The following is a 26,034-nucleotide window of genomic DNA, read 5'->3' as shown; positions in this document are numbered from 1 at the left end:
GTTGAAAAATACTCTGTCTGAATGATTTTTACTCTTTAAAATATCTGAAAAAAAGTTTTCTCCAGATTTTTTTCATGGCTAGTGAAGCAGGAGAGGTGAGCCAGCCCAGTGCAGAAAAGAACCGGAATGCTCCTGACCCTCAGCCCAAATTTCAAACTGAAACCTGAGCCCCTCTCTAGGGTCTAAAAGTTTGGGTGAATTCCTCTCTCTCCCTCTCTCTCAGACTCCCAACCCAACAAGTCTCCTACCATTGCAAATATTTATCTTAGGGTCCTAATAAGCATAGCAACTTCTGCTGATTAGTCTACTCTCTTTAAATCTCACAAAGTCCAAAGCTTTCCCAGGGCAATGAGTTCTGGGGAACCTCTAACCTAGGAAGTCATTAAGCATGCCACATGTCAACAATAGCCTAGTTCAGAGACTTCTAAGCTTGAATGACTTCCTTGACCCTCTATTACCAATGTGATATAATCAGAGACAGGGGAAAGAGAATTGGGGATGGGGGACAAAAGTCTGTTAGAATTTAGGGAGCGAGTGTTGGTGATAGGAATGGGAAAGAAGAGGAAGACCTGAGCAATTTTAGAGTAATTTTTTATAAAGTTCTGAAAAGATTAGATGCTTATCTAAACCTGGTTGAACCACAAACCCTTTGAGTTTCACCCATCATTAAGCAAGGAGGATTGCCTTGTGGTTAAGATACACCACAGGATGTCAGAAGACTTGTCTCTCCCTAGCTCTGCCACAGGCTCCCCATATGACTTTGAGCAAGGTACTTCAATTCCTCCAGCTTCAGTTTTCTCATCTGAAGAATGGTAGTAACATTTGCTTACTCAACACAAGATACAAGAGGCTACACTCATTCATGTTTATTCAGCACTTTGAGATTCTGGGGTGCAAAGTACTATAGATGGACAAATGCCTTATAATTATGATAACAGGAGATATCAGAGAGGCTCTGCATATGTACACACAGGGGTCCTTCCATGCAGAGCTCATTGTAGCATTGTGGAGCTAATTATTATTTTAATAGCACCCCAGTCCTACAATGGCCCCAGCATAGGAGGAGCCTTATGCTTATGCAGAGCCCCAGGAACACCTCCTGTCTTGCAGCATACCACTTGGTTGTCTCTCCAACTTAAATGGAGCTCTGTAAGGGCACAATGGTCCACCCAAACAAAGCTCCGCGAAGGAGTGAGGCCTCAGTTCTTCTTCAAGAGATGTCCCTGTGGATTCTCCCCTTCTGGTGATGGTGCATCCCTGTGCCTTCCCTCAGAGAGTTTTGCAGCACTGCCCTTGCGGTGCCTACCTCGTGCACTGTTTGTGCTTGAAGTAATGCACACACAACCCAGTTGCCTCAGTTCCTTCTCAACCGTCCCCGGGCTGATACGGAGCTAAGCAGTCCTGTTGAAAACCTTTAGTTTCAAATAGATACATTTAGATTTATTAGTGAGTTAACATAGACTATATAGGTTAGGTTTCAGTTATTAGCTTTACGTCCCTTGTTTTAATAATAATAATAATAATAATAATAATGCTTGTTTTTATCCTGTAGTACAGTTAGTATTAGGTTGGAAAAATGCCTAGCTCACCGGGTTTTAAAAGATGCACGACATGCAGAGAGGCGATGCCTGTGTCAGACGGACACACTCAATGTGTTTGTTGTCTGGGGGAATCTCATGTTCCCCAGAAATGTGTGCTTTGTAGCAAACTGAAGGCTAGGGGAAGAAGGGACAAGGAGCTGAGGCTTAAACTTATATTAATGGACAAGTCCTTGAGACAGCCTCTGACCCGGGACAAGAACCCTCTTCTCAGAACGGGTCACCGGTTCCCTCACCACCCAGGTTCCCGAAAGCCAAAAGGCCAGTCAAAAAACGGCCATCTTCCTCATCTCAAAGAGAGCAGACCAGCAAAACATTGTTGCCGACTAGATCGCTCTCATCGCTGTCGGACGCACCATGGCATAGCACCTATGATACTCCAGGCACCTCCGGTACCCACCGCTCCGGTGCTGAGGCTAATGGCTCTAAGCTGCCTGCCTCCACCATGGCACTGTCAGTACCTCCAAAGGAGACGGCATTGGCAACTGCTCCTGTTTCAAGGCTGCAGACTAATGCCGCTAGAGCCACAGCACCAACACAAGTGACAATGGCACCAACTCAGCATACCGCACCACCAGAGCAATCTGCACCCTGCCCTGCGGCACCGACACTCTCAGCATCATGCCATTTTCTGCACCACAAGGATTTGTTGATCTCCTCGACTCTGGAGTCCCCTCTCATAGGCACCAATGTCTCACTGAGGCCAATGATACCACACCAACAGCTGTCTCCCATACCATCACAGTTCTCCAGTGATTAAGATGAGGAGGTTACAGAGGTATTCTCCCCTCACCATTCTTCCCCGATCAGGACACCTATTGCTGCTGGACCATTACGATCACAATCCACATATGCTCACGGCATGCCACCTTCGTATGGCCACCCATGGATGGGACCACCTATACCCTTCCCTGGTCACTGGCCATATTGAAGTCCCTGGGGGTCTTACAGAAGATACCATAACAGGCACCCCAAACCACGTAGGGAAGATGCCAGATCTCTGCCTACACCTTTGGAGACTGTAGCGGTGGACATGTGGGAGGAACCCATGGCAGAGTAAGAAAAGGACACTGCTCCCGACACCTCGCCACCCAACAATAATTCTTCCTCCTCACCGGATGAGGCTATTGTGCCTCCTCCACCGACAATGGCATATGACTTTACCCACTTCCAAGACTTGTTCAAAAGAGTGGCTAATGAGCTTAAGATTGCTCTGCGGGAAGTGCCGGAAACTCAACATGAGTTAACTGACATCCTACAGACATCTTCCTCCTCCAAGATAGCATTGCCAATCAATGGGGCTATCATGGAACCCGCCAAGACAGTGTGGCAAACTCCAGCCACAATTCCACCAACTTGCAAAAGGGCAGACCGAAAATATTATGTTTCCTCGAAGATATTGGAATTTCTCTTCACACACCCAGCACCCAACTCACTGGTAGTGGAGGTGGGCAACCAAAGGGGCAAACAGCATTTTCGCTCCACCCCTTTGATAGAGACAGTAAGAGGTTGGATCTCTTTGGCCGCAAAGAATACTCATCATCCACACTTCAATTTAGAGTCTTAACTTATGTGGCATTACTCACCAAATACGACTACAGGAACTATGGCAAATTTATGGACTTTATTAATGACATCCCTGAGGACAAGAGACAAAATTTAAATTTCTAATCTCTGAAGGACAGATGATCGCACATGAGGCTCTTCAGGCCTCATTGGACGCAGCTGATACTGCAGCCAGATCCGCCGGTATGGTTGTTGTCATGCAATGCGCCTTGTTGCTTAACTCCTCAACATTTCCACGGGAGATACAGAGTAGCTAGATACCCGACATACACACAGCAACACCAGTGGCCTACAGCAATGACAGACAGAGACCACAATGACGACGCCCTCCGTCATCAGCGGTGTCTCAACCTACTTTCTCTAATAAACAAATGTGAAGGCTTGATCGAGGGTCTGGAAGACCTCTCCCACATTCCGGCACTTACACCATCCACCCAGCTATTTGGAGACCATTTGCTCCCATTCTACCTGAAGTAGGCAAGTATCACCATGGACAAATGGGCCTTGGAAGTCATCCGATCGGGCTATCCCATTCCTTTTCTCTCTATACCCCCCAACCCACCCCCATCCCCATTTCGCCTCAGGGACCTCTCTCACAAACACTTATTATGCCAGGAGGTAGATCATCTCCTCCAACTGGGGCAATGAAGACCATCCCTGTACAACACAGAGGGAAGGGGTTTTATTCCCATTACTTTTTAACCCAAAAGAAAAATGGAGGCTGGTGACCCTCAACTGAACAACTTAATTAAAAAACAAAAGTTCAAGATGGTCACCTTAACAATACTAAGAGCAGGAGGACTGGTTTTCAGCCCTTGACCTGCAGAATGCTTATTTTCATGTCACAATACACCCTGCACACAGGCATTTCCTCAAATTTACTTTGGGCACAGACCACTATCAATCCAAGGTACTACCTTTTGACCTGTCAATAGCACCTTTTCTCCAAGATCCTCGCTCTGGTAACAGCACACCTGAGAAAACTGGGAATAATAATATTTCTTTACCTGGACGACTGTCTCTTGAAGTCACACACCCATCTAGACACCATTCGGTCTACCCAGATTACGATGGATTGTTTCCAGAGTCTCAGTCTACAATTAAAACATAAAAAAAAAAAAAATCAACAATACAACCAACTCAATGGTTAGAATTTATCAGCGCTTACCTCAATTCCACTGCGTCGAAGGCGTCACTTCCACGAGACAGGTTCAACACCATAAATGAACTTATATCCACACTATGCAACAGTCCACAAGTCACAGCCCACGAATGCCTACAACTATTAGGCCACATGGCAGCGTGTACATTTGTGGCCAAACACACATGCTTACACATGCATTGCCTGCAAGGATAGCTAGCGACTGTGTACAGACCAAACAAACACAGAATAAACATACAATTAACAATGCCTCCCAAGGTCAAAGACTCACTCACACAACCTGCACGCTGGGATCCCATTCACACAAGACCCTCTGTCATAGATGATCACAACGGATGCCTCCCTCATTGGGTGGGGAGCACACATACAACATCGCACAATTCAGGGACTATGGTCCATAACTGAGACAAGCCTACATATATACCTGCTGGAACTTTGTGCTGTCCGCAATGCCTGCCTCCACTTCCTGCTGTTCATAAGAAAACAGAACATAAGAGTAATGACCGACAACATCGCTTGCATGTTTTACATAAACAGGCCCGGGGGAGCCCGATCACATTCACTATGCGTCAAGGCTATCAGACTCTGGAATTGATGTATCCAACACAATAGCCATATCTCAGCTTCATATCTACCTGGATGCCAGAACACTACAGCAGACGAACTCAGCAGATGTTTTCCCCATGACCACCAAAGGGAACTGAACGATACAATACTGCAAGGCATATTCCAAAAGTGAGGTCACACACAGATAGATCTATTTGCGACTGCCTGCAACACCAAGTGTCCGAAATTCTGCTCCAGAGCAGGTCTGGGAAAGCTGTCCATGGGAGATGTGTTCCTGATCAGTTGGAACACAGACCTTTTCTATACATTCCCACCAGTACCCATTGCTACCCAGAGTAATACAGAAAATAAAAAGTCAGAGTCATCCTAATAGCTCCCACATGGCCAAGACAACCAGGGTATCCATACATAACACGGATGCCGGCACATGCTCCAATCACACTCCCTCTCCACACAGACCTGACAGAATGGGAGGGTCAAATACAACATCCGAACAGAAAGATGCTACATCTCAAGGTATGGCTTCTCTATGGCTCTCTAATGACAAGCTAACTTGTTCTGACCAGGTCCAGAGTGTGCTACTCCACAGTAGAACCTACACGTAGCACCTACTTATATAAGTGGAAGAGATTTACAGCATGGTGTACTGCCAGACAAACTAATGCAACATCTGCACCTCTCCCATTGATATTAGACTACCTCCTGGAACTAAAACAATCTGGCCTCTCCATTAGCTCAATGAAGGCACATCTAGCGGCTATCACTGCCTTTTCACCAAAAGATAGACAACTCTACACTCTTTGCCCACCCAATCACCAAACGATTCCTCCGGAGCATTCAAACTCTCTATCCAGATGTTAGACCACCCACACTACCCTGGGACTTAAACTTAGTCTTAACAGCCCTGACTCGGAAATAGTTTGAACCTTTAGCAACCTGCTCTTTATTACACTTGTCCGTTAAAGTGTCATTACTAGTAGCAATCACATCAGCAAGATGTGGTAGAAATCAGGGCGCTCATGGCAGACCCATCATATGCAATCATTTTTAAGGATAAAGTCACATTACGTACCCATCCAAAATTCCTACCCAAAGTACACTCGTCTTTCCACGTTAACCAACCTATACAACGTTCAAATTTCTTTCCTAAACCACACAAGAACTCGTTCAAAGCTACGATGCACACCCTGGACATTAAAAAAGCACTGGCTTTCTACTTGGACAGAAAGCCATTTAGAATTTCACCGAAACTCTTTGTATCTATCGCTGAACGCTCCAAAGGTACCTCCATATCCATGCAGAGACTCTCTAAATGGATATCTGGATGCATTCACCTATGTTATCAATTAAAAGGCCCACAACTGCAATCAGCAATCAGGCACAGCATTTCTAAACAATATTCCCCTTATAGATATATGCAAAGCCACCGCCTGGGCCTCTGAACACACCTTTGCCAAACATTATGCAATCACACAAGGCCCTAAAGTAGATACTCGGCTTGGCCTAGTGGTACTATCCACAGTAATCTTACCAACTCCAAAGCCCCTACCATCCTAAGATGGCACTGATCTACAGTCACCTGCAGAGGAGCACCCATAGGGACAGCTCTCAAAGAAGAAGAAGAAGAGGTTACTCACCTTGTGCAGTAACTGAGGTTCTTCGAGATGTGTGTCCCTATGTGTGCTCCACTACCCACCCCTCTCCCCTCTACTTCAGAGTCTGAAGCAAGCTCTGTGGTAGAGAAGGAACTGAGGAGTCTGGGTCGCATGCGCGAAACGTCAAGTGCCAACGACGTGCGAGGCAGGCACCGCGCGTGTGCGACCCATACGGGCACTGCTGCAAAACTCTCCGAGTGAAGGTGCAGGGACACACCATCACCAGGAGTGGAGCACCCACAGGGACACACATCTCGAAGAACCTCAGTTACTGCACAAGGTGAGTAACCTTCTCTTATCATTTCTAAAGCACCCAAAGTTGTTCTAGATGTGTTACCGAACAAAGAGAGAGATATGATCCTTCCCTGAAAAACTTAGAAACTAATTTTAGATCAGGGGTCGGCAACCTTTCAGAAGTGGTGTGCCAAGTCTTCATTTATTCACTCTAATTTAAGGTTTCGCATGCCAGTAATACATTTAACATTTTTAGAAGGGCTCTTTCTATAAGTCTAGAATATATAACCAAACTATTGTTGTATGTAAAGTAAATAAGGTTTTTAAAATGTTTAAGAAGCTTCATTTAAAATTAAATTAAAATGCAGAGCCCCCTGGACCAGTGGCCAGGACCCGGGCAGTGTGAGTGCCACTGAAAATCAGCTTGCGTGCCGCCTTCGGCACACATGCCATAGGTTGCCTACCTCTGTTTTAGATGTAACTCAATGAGTGGAAGTAACAAACTGTAAGAAAAGCAACAGAATGAGAAAAGAAAAGGTTAACCATAAAAAGAGCACACGGTTACCTAGTTACTATTAGTAACATACCTCTGTTTTAGTGCATGGCAACTTATGCACATAAGTCTCAGAACATTAATGTGAAACTTTCCCCTTCTTTTGTGGGTTTGCATCTTATTTCCTTCTTACAGCTGGAACCAAATTTATAAAATAATTTCATATCACAGTATTGTAATGTAATAGGAATTTACTGGCAAACTGAAATTCTTATTTTCCAGCCTGTCTGCAGCTGAGTCCTGAATAACATCAGACAATACAGCATAGCTAACTAACAATGATGAAGTTGAAATTACTCTAGTTATCTCAGATGCATAAATGTTACCAGTAAACTTTAGGAAATTATTTTTTTAAAAACCACTACTTTTTACTCATTTTTGTTGTTCCATTTGCCTGCTTTCAGGTACAACACAAAATAATGTGCAATTGCATGATCACCAAAAAAGTTTCTCTCACACTAGTGTAATATTTCCAATAGTATGTATGCATATGTTGCTTATGCAGATTTTACCTCCTTGAAAGCAGTCAAATTAGTTTCCTTTCAGAGCATAGATCCTACAGGCTGTAATTTCAAACCTCATTTTCAAATACTCAGTGCCAACAGATCATTAGTTTGGTGCAAAATGACACCATTGTACCAAGTGTTGTAAGAGCTTCTAGGCCAGTGGTTTTCAACCTTTTTTCATTTGTGGACCCTTAAAATTTTCAAATGGAGGTGTAAATCTTAGACCACAGATTGAAAACCACTGTTTTAAGCAAAATCCAACTTTACCTAAAGGAGCTGCACTGGTTGTAGGGAGCAGTTCCCGGACACATATCCTGCACAAAAAGTGCACTAGTCCTCTTTTGTCTCTTCTTTGCAGCTGTTCTGAATTACGCAATTGACAATCTTCAAAAGGACATCTGCAGAACTATTTGAAAAGCATTCTATCTCTGAAGGCTTACTGCAAAGACAGAAGTCCTTGAGGAACTCATATATGAAGCCCTTTTTGCATATGATTGTACTCTTCCTAGTCAAAGTGAAAGTGACCTACAGCTTATCCTTGACACATTCTCAGAGGCAACTAAACAGTTTGGAATCACCTAGAAAAAACTAGAATCTTCTTCCAACACACCCCCATCAACTATTACCACTGAGCCAAACATCACCATCTATGGTAAAAAAAATTAAAGAACATCAATCACTCTACATATCTTGGCAGTACCATCTGAAGTAATGGTTCCCTGGATCAAGAAATGTCACACAGAACATGAAAGGAAAGCCAGGCTTTCAGAGGACTTCACCATAGGACATTCAACCAGCATACCATCAAACTGTCAACAAAACTTATGATATACAATGCAGCAATGATAGCATTCCTTTTACATGGGAGTGAAACATGGACAGTTTACTACAGATATATCAAGCAACTTGAAAAATTTCACATGCTGCCTTTGCTCTATTCAGAAGATCTGCTGACAAGACAAAGGGTCAAACATTAACATCCCTGAAACAGGCAAAACAACCAGCATCAAGACAATGCTCAATTTATCAAAGCTCAATTTATATGGACAGGTCATGTTATCAGAACAGGTGAAGACTAGACCTGTCAATTAATCATAATTAATTCATGCCATTAACTCAAAAAATCAGTCGTGATTCAAACAATTAATCGCTATTAATCGCAGTTTTAATCTCACTGTTAAACAATAGAGTACCAATTGAAATCTATTAAATATTTTTGGATGTTTTTCTACATTTTAACAAGCATCATCAGCATGGAATGGTGGCAGAAGCATAAAGGGGCATATACATGTTTAGCATATCTGGCACATAAATACCTTGCAATGCCAGCTACAAAAGTGCAGGGCCGGCTCCAGGAACCAGCTTAACAAGCAGGTGCTTGGGGCGGCCAAGGGAGAAGGGTGGCACGTGCGGCAATTTGGGGGCGGCAGTTCCCTCACTCCCTCTGGGAGCGAAGGACCTGCCGCCAAACTGCCGCTGCCAATCACGGCTTTTTTTTTTTTTCCCAATTGCTGCTGCCGGTCGCGATTGCGACTTTTTTTTTTTTTTTTTTTGCTTGGGGTGGCGGAAATGCTGAAGCCGGCCCTGCAAAAGTGCTATGCAAATATGCAAATGCCTGTTCTCATTTTCAGGTGTCATTGTCAATAAGAAGTGGGCAGCATTATCTCCCGTAAATGTAAACAAACTTGTTTCTCTGAGCGATTGGCTGAACAAGATATAGGACTGAGTGGATTTGTAGGCTCTGAAGTTTTACATTGTTTTGTTTTTGAATGCTGTTAGGTAACAAAAAAACCCTACATTTGTAAGATGCACTTTCATGATAAAGAGATTGCACTAAAGCATTTGTATGAGGTGAATTGAAAAATACAATTTCTTTTATCATTTTTACAGTGCAAATATTTGTAATAAAAATAATATAAAGCAAGCAGTGTACACTTTGTATTCTGTGTTGTAATTGAAATCAATATATTTGAAATTGTAGAAAACATCCAAAAATATTGAAATAAATGATATTCTATTATTGTTTAACAGCGTGATTAATCGTGATTAATTTTTTTTAATCGCTTGACAGCCCTAGTGAAGACAGAATAATGAAAAAATCCTCTCCGATGAGCTGAAACTCAGAGAGCACAAGAAGAATGGTCAATGTAAACACTTCAAAGACACTCTTAAGCAAAATCTAATTTCATGCAGCATAATATGAATATCTTTGAAAACACAGCCAAGGACAGACCTGAATGGAGAACTATCATCAATAAAAGGTTGTAAACTTTTTGAGAAAGACATATGAAAAACAGAGAGAAAAAGGGCCAAGTGTCATGCCAAGTCTTCAGTGGGAGCCTACACATTCCTATGTGACATCTGTTCGTGAACTTGCTCCTTGCAGATTGGACTATACAGCAACAAGAGAACACACGATGGACAGCCATATTGCTCCTTTGCTCAGGAGCAGCATGTGCATGTAACTAAAGCGTGCTGCTCACTGCAGCATTTGTGGCCAGCTGGTTTGGAAAGTAGAAGAGATGCTGCCATTTTACTTGCTTGGAAAGGAAGGAGAGGAAGTGCCCTCACCCTCTCCTCCCACAGGGGACCAGAGTGCAAGACTAGCCCTAGAGAGCTTGATCCTGCTGCACTGAAGTCAATGGGAGTTTCACCACTGACTTCAGTTGGACCAGGATCAAGCCCAGGGTTCCAAAGGAGTATTTCGCTAAGAACCTACAGGAGGAAAACACTTCAAAGGCAGAAGCTCCAGTGCAAGGACCAATATGAAATAAAGATTAGAGCTGATTTTAACATGTGTAATGAATAAGTTACTCATTTTATATTTTTTTCTTTTTGTAAATTATCTACAAACAGATCATAAAATTTCTGAATTTATTAAAAATTGTTCACAAATTTCTTCAGAAAATAATTGATGGATTGCAGACTGCCATGTGTGAACATATAGATGCAATTTACAATCTCCATTCCACTGTTTGTTCTTAGTTACATAACTCATCCAATCAAAAAACAGAAACAATACCATATGACTTATGGATGTGACCAACGTGGCGAATTTTTAATTTGTTTGATTGTAATATCCACAATTTGCATGGTGTTGGTCAGTTACATAGGTCACATGGTAGTATTTCTGTTCCCTGATTGTTACATAAATCATCCAAACCAACGCAATGTGAATTGCAAATTTTACAATCAAAAATTTGCTTTTAGTACTAACGGCTCAAGTGTTCAAATGTTCACTGAAAACAAATATGAAAGGATTACTGCCCTGGATTCAAAATTCACTCATGCATTTGATTGACTATTTTCAGAAAATGCTTTCCCCCAGTCACTCGGCAATCTTTATTGTCACTATAATGCACACAAGTTCTCAAAGCACAAGCACATCATCATATTATATTTTGTGTGATAGAACAAAGCACAGTGGTTCATTCATAAATAATTTCCTTTATCTTCATTTCAATGGAAAGACTCCAGTTAACATCAACTATCTTTAGTCAGGCCCTAAATGGTTAATGCAGTGATCAGAACTCGTACTTAATTATCATCTTCCTTCCCTGTCTTATTTCACACATCTGCTTGTTTTTCCTTTACAACTTCATTCTTCCTGTTCTTTTCATTGTGTATTATAAGCTGCTGGTAGTAATCTTAGCTCTTCAACTGACAGCAAAATTATGAGGTGCTCAACACACGACGACAATTCTCTTGCTCTGGTGCTAGTTCATTTGCACCACAGTCAAGGCCTCAACATCATATTTTCAACGCGTTAGCAGGTCTTTATTGATAGGAGACATTAACTCCACATTTATCAGCAGGAGGTCAAAATGATTTTTTTTGACAGTCTGTTAAATTCTGTACTTCGAAAAATTATGTTGGTTTCCAGTGTCAGATATCTGGATTGTCAGCTCAGTTAACACACAAAAAGATAGAAGAGTTGCTGCTAGCAAGGTGTGAAATGCAAATTGAAACAAACAGATATGCTTTTTGCCTTTATAGAAAGGTCATGCTAACCTGATTTTGTTTTTGCGGTGTGCTTTTAAGAAAACACTTCTGTATCATGATGTACACGCACAGACTTCAGAGATCATTTTCCTATGGTAAGAAGGTATCATAGAATCATAGAATATCAGGGTTGGAAGGGACCTCGAGAGGTCATCTAGTCCAACCCCCTGCTCAAAGCAGGACCAATCCCCAACTAAATCATCCCAGCCAGGGCTTTGTCAAGCCTGACCTTAAAAACCTCTAATGACCTTAAAAACCAAGACAGTACACACAGTACTGAGCAAGATGGGCTGGTTTTTGCCTTTGGGTATGTTTTTACATAGCGATGCCTATCTAACTGTAAAAGCCTAGTAGAGACACAGGTAGTGTTTACCTGATGTAACTAATCAAGATCAACCCTAACTAGTTTCATCAAGCCAAAAACTACTGGGCCTTGTCTCCACTAGGATTTTACACTGAGAGAGTACTGTCTCAGTGTAAAAATATACAATAAAGGCATAGCCTCTTTCACTTATCTGTATAGTACATTATACCTGCTGTCAGGATAAATAACAGTTTCTTTGTCGCTAAAGATATAGGCAAGTACTTGTTATAAAATACTAAGGTTGGAGAATATGAAGCCCTTCAGGAGTCTGGTAATGGGACACGGTCTTTTTAGTTCAGCCTAGTTCCCTTAGTTAAATCACCCGGAGGATGGAAATGACCTAAAGTTCTCTCAGAAGCCCTGCATTAAGTGAGTTGGGGGGGTCAACTGAGTTTCTAGTAGGCACCTGTCTACATTACAAGCATCATCACATCAATTGGTACTCTTGGCGGTAGTCTCAGCAGAGAGGCCAAGAACTGAATGGAAACTGAGCTATTTTCTCAGCCTTAAATGGTCCCTGGAGGTCACAGTTGAGTCATGTTGATCAGGCAGTATGGGGAAAGCTGGTATTGCTGCTCTTGTCCAGTGGATAAATAGAGGATCCTTGATTTTCAGTCCTGTCCGTCTGGTATTATTCACCAATAATACATTTAAATAACCCCAAAGCTTACAACAATCAAAGGCAGGGTAAAGAGAATTAAAGCTTGAAATGTCCTTGGTCATCCTGCAGATATCTCTAAACAGCAGGTATATTGTACAATATAGGCTACAATACTCAGGTTTAAAGGTTTAGGTTAAAAATGGAAGTTCAGGAGTTAACTTTGAACCCATGTCACCATGGTCAGGGCCCAAGAAGAGAAAGTGTCAGAACAGCTGGGCTCTGCAAAAAGATTATCGAAAGTTCAGAGGGTGGGAGGGTTGCAGGGTTGTTAGTGCACAGGTCAGATGAAAGGAACAAGCCAAGTCAAAAGGGGCAGGCAGGATGCAGGGCAGTGAACACCTCTCTTTTCCTGACCAGTTAGCAGTGCGGACTGGACACAGAAAGTGCAGCCTGCTGCATTATCTTTTCCAACAGTGGTACAGTGGATCTGGTGTGTTGGTTACTCCAGGAATCCTTATTTAGTGTGTGTGGGGGGAGCGGGGTAGGGGGGTCGTTTGGGAGGATTATTTTGCAATCTTCAGTGCTGCATCAGAAGGAATCTGAACTTAATGTTCTTTTATAGGTAAGAAAATATAGGTTATCAGCACTTCATCGTGAACATGACTATAATAAGACTCTTGATGGAGCTTATTTACTTGCTACCTGCACACTAATGGGCTTATGCCTGTTTTGTCTCATCCCTTCCCTGGAAGCCTGTTGCTATGATTTAAGAAAAAGGAAAAAACAAAGTTCTGACTTCTCCTCATTTTTCCTCTCTTCTATGACTGCACTGCACCTACCTGACAAACTCATTTCCTTTTTCAGCAATGGAATTGGGTCTTACTATGCAATATTTCTAAAGTGAGGATGATCAGCCTATAAAGAGCTCTTCCTCTGGGTTAAGGAAAATGTGCCATTCCTAAAGTCTTGCTGTTACACATACAGCAGGGAACAGAGTCACAGGAGCTATTGTACAAATGCTTTGGTGAGGCAAAGAACTCCCATGGGTAAGGCCCTACCAAGTTCACTGTCCATTTTGGTCAATTTCATGGTCAGATGATTTTAAAAATCGTGAATTTCATGCTTTCAACTATTTAAATCTGAAATTTCACGGTGTTGTAATTGTAGGGGTCCTGACCCACAAAGGAGTTGTAGGTGGTCACAAGGTTATTGTAGGGGGGAGTTGCTACTGTTACTTCTGTGCGGCTGGTGGTGGCAGTGCTGCCTTCAGAGCTGGGCAGCTGGAAAGCGGCGGCTGCTGGCTGGGAGCCCAGCTCTGAAGGCAGAGTTGCCGCCAGCAGCAGTGCAGAAGGAAGGATGGCACGGTATGGTATTGCACCCTTACTTCTGCGCTGCTGCCTGCAGAGCTGGGCCCTCAGTGAGAAGCCACCGCTCTCTGGATGCCCAGCTCTGAAGGCAGCAGCACAGAAGTATAATAATAATAATAATAATAATAATATATGGAGATATACCTATCTCATAGAACTGGAAGGGACCCTGAAAGGTCATTGAGTCCAGCCCTCTGCCTTCACTAGCAGGACCAAGTACTGATTTTTGCCCCAGATCCTTAAGTGGCCCCCTCAAGGATTGAACTCACAATCCTGGGTTTAGCAGGCCAATGCTCAAACCGCTGAGCTATCCCCTAAAATAACCTTGTAACCCCTCTGCAACTCCCTTTTGGGTCAGGACCCCCAATTTAAGAAATGCTGGTCTCCCCCGTGAAATCTGTATAGTATAGGGTAAAAGCACACAAAAGACCAGATTTCACAGGGGGAGACAAGATTTCACAGTTTTTCATGTCTGTGAATTTGGTAGGGCCCTACCCATGGGTTAGATTCCTCTCTGAAGCAATACATGCGGAAGTTGCTCTGTCCCTCAGGTGACTAGCAGAAGGCACTCATGCTGCAGATGCACATTCAACCTTAAAATGCACAGGGTTGCCAGGCTGCAGCGTTGTGTGAGATTAAGTTGTTCAGTAAAATCCTTTATAAACCTATACAAGAAACTACCCTTATTAGGCAACCATTTGTCTTAACAGATTTAACACCCTCACTGAGTCACAAATCTGCCCCACCATCAGAAGGCCACCTCTTTAGGAACCTATATTTTCCAGTTTCCTTGAGTAGTTGTTTAAATTACAGTTCTATTCTAAATAAAGAGCCGGTACACAGCACAGCAGGGTTTTGTGTTTATTGTCTCACAATGATTTCTACATTAAATATATTCCATTTACGAGGGAAAGTGTTTTCTCTAACTGCCAACCTGGCTAATGCAGCCTGGGCCCTGACAGTCATGTTGGAGTCTTTCCATCTCGTGCATCAGCACCAGTAATAAAGATTCTGCAGGCAAAACTAAGACCTTGGCTACACCTGCACCAGCTTCAGATTATGCCCCCCCAGTGACATGTGGCTTACTCCATTGTTTTCAGTAAGATTACACTGGTTTAACTGACTGGAATTTAGTAAACAATCCTATTAACAAAGCACTACATGGAATACAATCTACACTCACTCTTAGCTTTTCTGCTGCTGCAGACTACCAGGAGTAAAAAAGCAGTGAAAAAGCTATTTTTATCACCAGTAGATAAGACTCTGAATAAATTCTGCGTACGAAGATGCCATTTTTACATAGGCACTTTCCAGAATAGAAATGCACTACGAGAACAGTTCCCCTGTGAACTGGACACAAAGGGACAATTCTCTCCTTCCTTCTTTCCCGAACTAAAATGGCACCCTGCTCAGAGACAAGAGACCCCCCCCAAAACAATAGTGATTTGATATTCTATGTGTAAAACTCATTTCACACTGACCTTGCTCACCACTTGGAAAATACAGCAGAGTTGAAGGAGATTAATAAAAATTACAGCGCATTTTTTGAGTTTTCCTACTGGTGATTCTGCAACACTCATAGTGAGTAAGACATTTACTCACCCAAATAATCCCATTGTAATCAGCGGGACTGTTTGTGTAAGTGCTATCCAGAGTGTAAAACTATGGTTTACAGTTTATGGCCCTCTATTAATCATGGCAAATGGGAAAAAATGTCTCATGTGTTTCAGTTGGACTGAGCAAACTAATAGAGTTTCTGAAGCCTGCAACAACAAATAAAGATGCTGTTTATGTAGGGTTAGTTGGCAGGAATATATTTATTTCTGAAAACAGTGGCCACCTAATGTAAGTGCCTAAAATGGGATCCATTGGGTGCTGAACTCTTTTGAAAGTCTGACACAATGTTTTTTTCTGGATGAGATACCTTTCACTGTTCTGTCCCCCATTATCCAAAAGATATCCACATTTCTGACTTTATCTCTCAGCAGCTTTTAGGGAATTGCTTTTTAATCTCATTGTCAATTGGAAGCATGTGCTCTAGAGTAGAGCTAGTCGGGAATTTTTAAACAAAACTTTTTTTTTGGTCAGAAAATTCCAAATTTATTGGAACCAAAACTGTTCACAGGAAAGGGTCAGTTTTGGTGGATTTGTCATTTTGAAAACAAGTTGGAAAAAAGTTTCAAAATTGTCAAAACATCCCATTTTAACATTGCTGAAATGAAAAAAATCAGAACTTTTTTTGGTTCAAAATGTTTTTTTTTTCATTTAAGCTATAATAAAAAAATTTAAAAAACAAAAAAGGTCAAATCAAAATGAAACCTTTTGAAATTATCTAAAACAAAATTTTGATTCACCCGAGCTATATTATTTATTTATTTATTTTGGATTATCAGTATGAGAAGAATTTCAAGATTTTGACTTTTTGTTCTGTTCTGAGAAATTCAAAAATTTTCCTGGGACAAGAAAACTGTTTTCCACCCTTTATTCTAGAGTCTTATAAACTGTTTGGGTCAGGTGCTGTCTCTTACTATGTATTTGTACAGTACTACCAAAATTGGGCCCCAAACTTGATGGGGCCCTCTGAAAGTTAATGTATTATAAATAATAATACTAATAATAGAATAAAGCGTTGTTTAAATTATTAGACATAGGCCCAAGTTGCTAAGTCTGGATCTGAACTCCCCAAGAATTGAAGGGGGAGGCTTCTCCAATCCAGGGTGTTGGTTTGTGCCCATCTTACCTTTATTGGTTCTTCATTCTGCATATTCCTAATTGCTGTGGTCCCTGGAAGCGCCTTAAAACTTTACTACATTTTTATATGAGAACAATAATGTTAAACTGTTCTTCCTGTGGGTAAGGAATGACACCTAGTGGCCAGATATTGCCCAAAGAAATAAAACAACCTCTCTTTTTTGGACTGTCTCTGTAGTTTGAATTTTCTCATAGAACAAGCCCTTCTTTAATCACATATTACTTAGCTTCTTTAAAGAGCCACGTAAACCCTTGCAGGTATAAAGCTATGTTTTTTCCTATTGTTTCCCCACATTCTTGTCTATAATGATTAACCCTTCTCTAATTCAGAAAGGAAGAACTATATTTGCTTTCAAGACATGTTTTTAAAAACCAGCCACAGATTGGGGGTAAATTTGTATTCTCCCCTCTCCCTGCTGATTGCCAAGGGGATTCCTTGCCCTAGTGGGAGACTTCTCTTTGACTAACAGCTCTGTTTTAGAGCCGTCAGCCATGACTGCTGGCTCCAGGCCACTCAGGCTATTCAGTGCTGTATCTCATTGTCTCTCTCTCAGCAGAGGGAGAGCCCATCCCCACTTCTCTGCTGGAATCTTGGGAAAGGCATTGCCTTCTCCACTGTCATTCCCCAGGGCCTGGGCTGGCACCCATGGTACCAACCTTGCACTGAGATCCAAATTGGTGGACTTGTGTGCCAATGTAGATCTCATTGCTGGATCTGGGCCTAAATCAGTGGATAAGAACAATGACCACTTGGATTATGGGACTGGACAGTTTTGCCCCTGGAGTAAACTAGAGCAAGTCTAGAGCTGTTCTGGCATCCAGTCTGCCCAGCCACACTGCACCACACCTTTCTGCCAAGGGGTTCAAGGAAGAGATAAGAGAGCCACTCTGCCAGCCAGAACTGGTGCTAGCCCACTGGGGGCCCTAAGCAGGAATATTTCCGTCCCCCATACTAAAACAGGCAAGTTCTTATCATAAAAAGCAAATGGGGGGGGGCACTTGAGCTGCACGAGCCCCTAAGCAGTTGCTTACTGTCTGCTTATGCTTAGTGCTGGCTCTGCTGCCAGCTCTATAACATGTGGGGAACCTCCCCACTCTGGAGGTATTTACAATGGCTGGTTTAGCTGGTTTTAAGGCACAAAGGGGATCAACAGAACAGAGCATCAGGGTCCAAGGGTCCGTTAGTATAGTATATTAGCAGTATAGGATTCAGAATGTCCTTCACTATTCATTTCCTTGCTTTTAAGTGCCTGGGTTTTGTAAATGATGTGATAGACAAACCACTGCTGTCAATTAACAACGCTAGATAGCTTTTGACACAAAGTCTTTAGGTTTTGGAGTATCCCAGGTTTTTACCATCCCTCTTGGACACTCTGTACCTCAAAGAAGCACCCTGGAAGCCCTGAATTTACCACTGTCATATAATTATGATATATGCCCTGTGAGGTATCATTTTAAAAGTCTTGATCTGTTGAACATTAATATCCTGTTGGATTGTATGTGCTATCATTGTATGTGAAGTTATGAAGCATTGCTATATGTGTTACTGAAATATGTTGAGGTTGGGAGATGCCCACAGCCAACCTTTAAGTTGCAACAAAGGACCAGCCAGATGTGCTGATGGCCCATTAAAGGGAATTCATTTTTCCAACAGCCATCCCAGAGACTCTTCAGAGACAGTACTTATGCAATGGAGACTGCTTGACCAATGAGAACTGCCTGATCCCCATGTCAGAGCAGCTATCTTTCCAACAAGCTGGAAGAAAATATAAAAGGAGGAAGTGACATCACCACTTGGCCTCTCTCTCCCCTCCTCCCCCCAACTCAACACCTGGAGGAACATCATTCTGGAGGACAAAGACTTTGAACAGGGAAAGGGTGGTCCCAGGCTAGAAATGGAGTCCAGTCTATCATTAAGGATCTGTAACCTGCTTGTACCATCTGTCAGGGTGAGACACTGCTTGATTCAAATCCTGTTTAGTTTGTAGAACTGAGACTTCACATTTATTTTTATTTCTTAGGTAACCAACTTTGATCTCTACAGTTGCTACTTATAATCACTTAAAATCTATCTTTCTGTTGTTAATAAACATGTTTTATATTTTACCTAAAACAATGTGTTTTGGTTGAAATGCTTGGGAAATCTCAGCTCAGTTTACAAAGACTAGTGTGTGTCCATTCCACATTGAGGGAGTGGTGAACTACTTAATGAACTTACACTGGCCAGGTGGTACAGTTTGGGGTGCAAGGCTGGGGAGCTGGGGGAAAAGTGGGTGGAGCCTCCCTCTTGATGGTTCATGAGTGTCTTGGAGGTCATTCATGTAACACAGTTGGGTGTATCCCAGAGTGGTGCATTTGGAGGGCTCAACAGTCCCACAGTCCAGGTTGTAGCCAGAGCAGCCTGTCAAACCCTGCGACCCTTTTTATTATTATTTATTTGCAATCATAGTGCCCAGGAGCCCCACTCATGGACCAAGATCTCATTGTGTTAGGCCCTGGACAAACAGAATGAAAAGACAGTCCCTATTCCAAAGAGCTTATAATGTAAACATAAGACAAGAAACAACAGATGAATACAGACAGACCAATGAGAAAGTAGAAGGAAACAATGAGACAATATTGGTCAGCATGACAGGCAGTGAACTCAGCACACCAGCAGCCTAGCCCTTGTCAAGTGTTTTGTAGGTCTCATGGAAAAGGAGAGTTTTAACAAGGGTTTTGAAGGAAGATAATGTGTTAGTTTCGATGATGCTTATGGGGAAGTTCTCCCACAGATGAGGGGCAGCATGGAAGAAAGCATAAAGGTCCTTGTTTGAAAATGTAACAAGTGGGTGTTGGAGCCAACCTTTCAATAATGAATGAGAGATGATGAATTGGGGATAGGTGGTGAAGAGCTTTGAAAGTAGAGGCAAGTAGCTTATGGTCGATCATTTGCATATACAAAAGTAGGATCAGTTAATTGAATTTTTAAATAAACTGGCTGGACAGACCAGCAGATTATTATTACATTAGCAGTGTAAGAGACATTAGGCAAGGTAGTAATATCTGTTGTGGAGACCAAACTCATTCAATACACCTGACAAGATATGCATATTTACCGCATAGCTCAGTTAGCCAAAACACTGCTATAAGTGCTATAAATGGTAACAGTAAAGTAAGTCAGAGATCCAGGACTGGAGTTCAGGTCTGATAGTGTCACAACCAATGCCCAACCAAGTAGGCCATTGTGCATCCCTTCCAAGTCACTGAACTTCTCTATGTTTGTGTTACTCTTCTGGGAAGTATGGCTAATAATTATTGCTTTGCAGATGCTTAATGATTATTATCTGTAAGTCTTGACATCTTACTAGCCCAATTTCAGAGGTGGCCTAACTAAATTCAGAAATTTGAAGAAACTTGCAGGAGAAGCTGTCACAGGATGCTCCTCTCACCACTTGTCTGGTGCCTCCTTCTGGTCACTCTGAGAATTAGCTCTTGAGGTCGACACCCCTGCCCACGGTTGTACACCATCACCCCATCTCTCTGCTCTGCAGCTCCTCTCTCATCCAGGAACCACAGCATCTTCTTTGTGACTCAACCCTCTGGCCAGGTCACACAGCGTTCCCCCTTCCAGGGTAGTCCTTCAATTCTCTGTCATTCCCAGAGTGACCCAGGCAGTCTTCCCATTCACTGCCCCACTGGTCTATGCCATGCCCATGTCTTGTGGTTCATCTCGGTGTTAATTCCTGCATGGTTCAGCTTCCTCTCTGGGTGTCTCTCTCCTCCCCCCAGTCTCACCTGCCTCTTGGTTTTTTCCACAACTTCTATAGACTCATTATGGACTTCTGTTTCTTCTTTCTTTTCTTTCCTCAGGCCCTTGCCTTTTTCTTGGCAGTATCTCTTTTATCTGTAGGGGCAATATCGCTTTATATGGCCCTTCTCCCTACACCAAAAACAGGTCCTCCTCCAACCTAACTGCTTATTGCGTAGGGCTCCCTGGGCCCTTGCCGCTTGGTAAGGCTCTTTTCTTCCATCTACACAGAGGCACTCGTTTTTCAGGTGCCCCTTGCTCCCACACCCGTAACATCTTCGGGGTTGGGCTTCTGACCTCCTAAATCCAGAGCACCTTTCCCATTCCTGGTCCTTCTGCTACTTCCCATCTGTAGGATCACTACAAACACTGCTGTTGGCCAGCTACCCTCACCAATATAGTCTTGTAAGTATACCTGGGCCTCACACAATGTCTGATGTTTTTTGAGATTCTGTCCCCATGTGGCATGGGCCTGCCTGTTGTTTCCCAGCTCCCTACTGTGGGAGTGGCAACTCCAGCATCTACTCTGATGCGGGATAACTTCCCTCAGCCACAAAAGCCTCTACTGCAGGCATCTCCATCTGCACTCCTCCCTGGGGTACTTGTCCTGTACAGTCTACCTTTGGCCCTTTGTATCAGGGCGACCGCCATACAGAGTCTCTCTCACAGTCCTCTTACATCAGAGAGACTATCTCATACAGCCTTTTACTCAGTATACAGTCCTCCACAGAATCCCCTTCCCTCAGGGGTGACCAAGTGCCCACATACTCCACCAAATTGTCACAGGCTGCTCCTCTTACCGCTTATCTGGTGCCTCCTCCTGGTTACTCTGGGAATTAGCTCTCAAGGTCAATGCCCCTTCCCACAGTTGTACACCATCACCTCATCTCTCATTCTGCTCTACAGCTTCTCTCTTGTCCAGGAATCACAACATCCTCTTCCTCACTCAGCCATCTGGCTAAGTCACACAGCATTCCCTATTCCAGCGTACAGTCCTTCAATTCTGTCACTCCCACAGTGATCAGGTAGTCTTCCCATTCACTGCCCCATGGGTCTATGCCATGCCCTCAGTGGCTGGTAGAGGAACACAGGCCCTCCCTCTACTCCAGGTTCCAGGCCAGGGACCCTCAACCCAGCAGTTCTGGACTTTCCTCCTCCAGCCCTCACTGCTCCCTCCCTGGACTGCTTCCTACAATTCCTAGCTCCCCTTCTCTCTCTGGCAGTGCCAGCTCAAAATCTTCCTACCTCTTCCCAAGGAGTTACTTCCATTTCCCAGCAGCAACCCCTGTCTGTTGCCAGATTCCTCGCTTTATAGGCCCCACCTGTTCTTTACCAGCTGAACCTGCTTGCGATCAATTTCCTGACTCCCCGTCCAGGTGCAGCCTGTGGAGTTAATAGACCTACCTGGCCACCTTAATGCCTTCCAGTCCTGTGTGGGGTGGACATCCCATCAAAGAAATATTGTTGTCTAGGGGATAAAATGTGAATCTAACACCTTGGAATTTTGTTCCTGCCTATGCTGCAAACTTCCCATGTAACCTTTGACAGCCTGTTAGATTGTCTTGTTCCTCAGTTAGCCCATCTGCAAAAAGTATGGACCTATGACCTATGCACATTCTCCTTAGGCCCAGAGACCATGCTGGCTGTAAATGCAGGAAGAGGAGGTATTTCACCAGAACCTGGAATTTTATTACTTGCATTACAGTAGCTCCTAAGAATCTCAGTCAAGGACAGGGGTCCCATTGTGCAAGGTGCTGTACTGACAAATGACAAAGGCAGTCCTCACCCAGAGAGCTCACAATCTACATGTCAGGCAGGAAGCAAAAGGTGGCAAAACAGGCAATAGGTGAAGAGGTGCGTTGGGAAGATGTGATAATAAAGCCAACAGAGTTAAGCAAAAAAGCACTTCACCACTTGCCTAGTCAATGCCAGATAGGAGTGGTTTGCAGGCATCATGGCACAGGTAGGGTTTTAGGAGGGATTTAAAGTGGCAGCTTTTCAGATTTTCCCCATGCAGCAGGGTTGTTGTGGAAAACAGAAGTATATTTTCACTTTTGAAAACCCATTTGGGCCATTTTGGAGGTTGACAAAGAAAATATTCTCTGTCATTGGGCCAGATTTCCAGGCCCATTCTGTCTGTGCAAAGCAAGTAGTGCAACTCACCTAATACCAACTCACTAAGCCTTCTGAGGATTCTCCTTGTACTGGAAAATAACACAGGAGAATATTTCTGAAATGGCTGAAGAAAATTCCTCAAGCTGTTTGTGAGTTGTGGGCCATTAGCAAAATTTCACTGACATGAAACGTTTACTTTTGTCTAATTGTTTTGGTCTCCCTTAAATTCATAAACAGCTTGGCACAATCCCTTTAAACTTTTCATACAGTTAAATCCTTGAAGTTGCTTCTATATCACGCTCCACCCCAGCCCCTAACAGATGGGTTGTTCTGGGGGAAATGGATATGTCTGGGCATCTCTATACTCTGGAGATCCCTGGCTCCTAAGGAGTGTTGGGCAGCTGGCATTAATTAGAGCAGCTCTACAGCTATTCTAACTTGGACCAGGAGTCCAGCCTAACAAAGATCAACCTCAGGATTCAGGGACTCACCCACATGACATATACACTCTTTTACATATCCCCTCTGAATTTGTCCCTCCATCTGTAATTTGTCCAGTTACTGGGTTGTCTGATTATTACTTTAGATTAGTTCACAGAGTAATTATATTCCAGTTTTACGAGGGGAAATTGGTGTTCCGAAGATTAAATTTCTCTTGTTGCACCTGAACGGAGGCCTACTACTACTTCCCGGGTCGGACAAACCCATCTGAATAGGCATGATTTTAAAACCTGAACCTTACCTATGGGTTTGCAATGAGATTCAACCATGAGAAAGCCAGTGACCAGACAGTCAATGATACTGAGCACCTGCAACTTATATTGAAGTCAATAAGGGCTGCAAATCAGGCCCTTGGGTCATTCAAATGCAGACCTTTTCATACTTCAGAGCTTGCAAACCCATCCAAACCCAACTCTGATATAAAAATGTGTATTTCTACTTTTAACCAAATTTGGGAAGATTTGCACAGCCCACATATTTAGCCTGTGTATAATCCACCTGGTTCATCATGCATTCTGCCATTGTATCCTCACTACATTTCAGAGGTTCTGCAGCGATGATGATAAAGCCTGTAGATTTTTCATGTATTACCTTCCCAGCTGTTTTCTCCATTCCATCTCCGTTAGGTGACGAAAAATCTATGTCCAAAGTGGTTTAATAATATTAGCCAAATCATTCCACACAGTTGGAACTAGTCCATTCAGAGGCTGCTTAATGTTTTGAGTAATTTTGTTGATCAGAATACTAATTAAAGACTGGGCTGGTCACATCTAATGAATTGAGTGTTGTGAACATACTAGGAGTGGAAAAATCTTCACTTTTTTCTTTTTCACAGGTTACCAATGGTGCAAAGGGCCATTCAGTTACATACATTAAATTCTACTACCCAATTTTTTAATTTACCAGTTCCCTACATGAACAGAATGAGAGTCGGGGGGGGGGGGGGGGGAGTGTACTTCTGTTATAAGGGAGAGAAGAATCCATCCCTACCTGTTTTCCCACTGCCTGAAGGAGATCTTCAGCCAAAAGCACTAGTGTAATCTCTAGGCCTAGGAGACTACATTAGTGCCTGTGGCTGAACCCAATTCATGTCCTTGAACCCAATTCATGTCCAAATAATCTTATCCGCAGTGCTGGTGGAAAACGCCTGCTGGGAACATTATGTATCACAAAACTCTAGCTAAAATTAAAATACATTGGGGTCTGTGTGTAACAGCTTCATTGTGAGCCCAATTAATAAATAAATCATTTTTGAGTTCGGTAACTTTCTTCAACTATCACCTCTTAGCTTGGTTTGGGTGAGAACCTTCATATTTTTATTCACTCAACTACAAACTCAGTACTTGAGTAAATTAAAAGAAAATGCAGGCAAGATCTTATTAGAGAGCCATGCCACACCTTCCATTTTTAAGCAAAACTTCTCATTGACTTCAGTGGTGAGTTCTTCTGATAAACAGATGGCACAATGCAGTCTAATATTGTCACAATTGTCCTTTAATAGTCATCTGCTAGGCCTGAGCATATGCAGTACTCTCACATGCATTACATTCAGCATATGGGCTATTCCAAACAGAACAAAGTGCTTTGCTTTTGTTGAAATTTGTAACTGTAAAAGTTCCCATTATAGAGCTGAGAGATAATAAAAAAGAAGAGAGAAATCTATAACTGGAATTTAGTTCAATTCTGTGTTCCTAAATCAGAACACATTCTTCTGCTGGAGTTAACACAGCGTATTTGCAGCCTCGCTGTCAACATAAATGCTTTATTTTTCCAGATACTTTTTAGTTTTGTTCAAAAAACATAACAAAACAACAACAGGAAGATCTATGTCCACTGTGTCTGAAATTCCTATCTGCAATTTCCTACCTTGTATCTATGGGCTGAAATCAGGGAAGAATAGAATTTTAGCTCCCTAAAACAGATTGCCCTCGGTCATGTCTGGAGCAACCACATGAACATCAGTTGGGGGTAACTGTAGGGAGAGAATGTTGTTTTGCGGCATCTGTTATCGTGACTTCAGAATTTGGTTGTCACATTCTTATTTAGGTTTTGCTGCCCTCCGCACCCACTTGCAGGGTTTATTCAGCTGTAAATCGGACTGGGTTTAAGCATAACCAGTGTAAATGGTCAGTCGGAGATCCCCTGTTTTGGGCCCATCACAGCAGCTTGCTTTCTCCTTCTCTGGCACTAGGATCAGTATAGAATGACAATTTTCTACCAGAGTCTCCTCTCACAGCACCACAGGAGATGGAGTCAACTCCTGGTGTGATCCTCCATGCTGGTAGCTTGGAGCCCTGACATTTTTTGTGACTCTGCAAACAGTTAGACTGGCCCTAGGTATGTGTTAAAGTCCCTTCACTTCCTGTCATAGAAAGATCTGGTAATATTTCTCTACATAAACATCATCTTGACAACAGGGCCGGCTCCAGGCACCAGCTTCTCAAGCAGGTGCTTGGGGCGGCCGCTCCGGAGAGGGGCGGCACATCCAGGTATTCGGCGGCAATTCAGCGGACGTTCCCTCACTCCGCCTGGGAGTGAAGGACCTCCCGCCGAATTGCCGCCGCAGATCGCGATTGTGGCTTTGTTTTTGTTTTTTGTTTTGGCTGCTTGGGGCGGCCAAAACCCTGGAGCCGGCCCTGCTTGACAATTTGAATAAATTTACATTTTCAGCATAGTCAGTTGAATCAGGGATTTCTGTCGTT

General features: G+C 43.0%; 1 protein-coding gene across 1 annotated transcript in view; it reads right to left on the bottom strand.

Annotated features, from left to right (window-relative positions):
- The window catches only part of CARMIL1 (capping protein regulator and myosin 1 linker 1), a 360,331-nt gene that overhangs the window by 274,343 nt on the left and 59,954 nt on the right, over positions 1-26,034 (bottom strand). Inside the window, exon 2 of the mRNA XM_065581995.1 lies at positions 4,172-4,258. The gene's annotated coding sequence lies outside the window, so the exon portion shown is untranslated. The remainder of the gene's footprint in view (positions 1-4,171; positions 4,259-26,034) is intronic.

The sequence above is a fragment of the Chrysemys picta genome, chromosome 2 (genome assembly GCF_011386835.1).
Source record: "Chrysemys picta bellii isolate R12L10 chromosome 2, ASM1138683v2, whole genome shotgun sequence".
Lineage (NCBI taxonomy): Eukaryota > Metazoa > Chordata > Testudines > Emydidae > Chrysemys > Chrysemys picta.
Note: the sequence above shows the minus strand (reverse complement) of the source record. Positions and strands in the feature narration are given on the sequence as shown.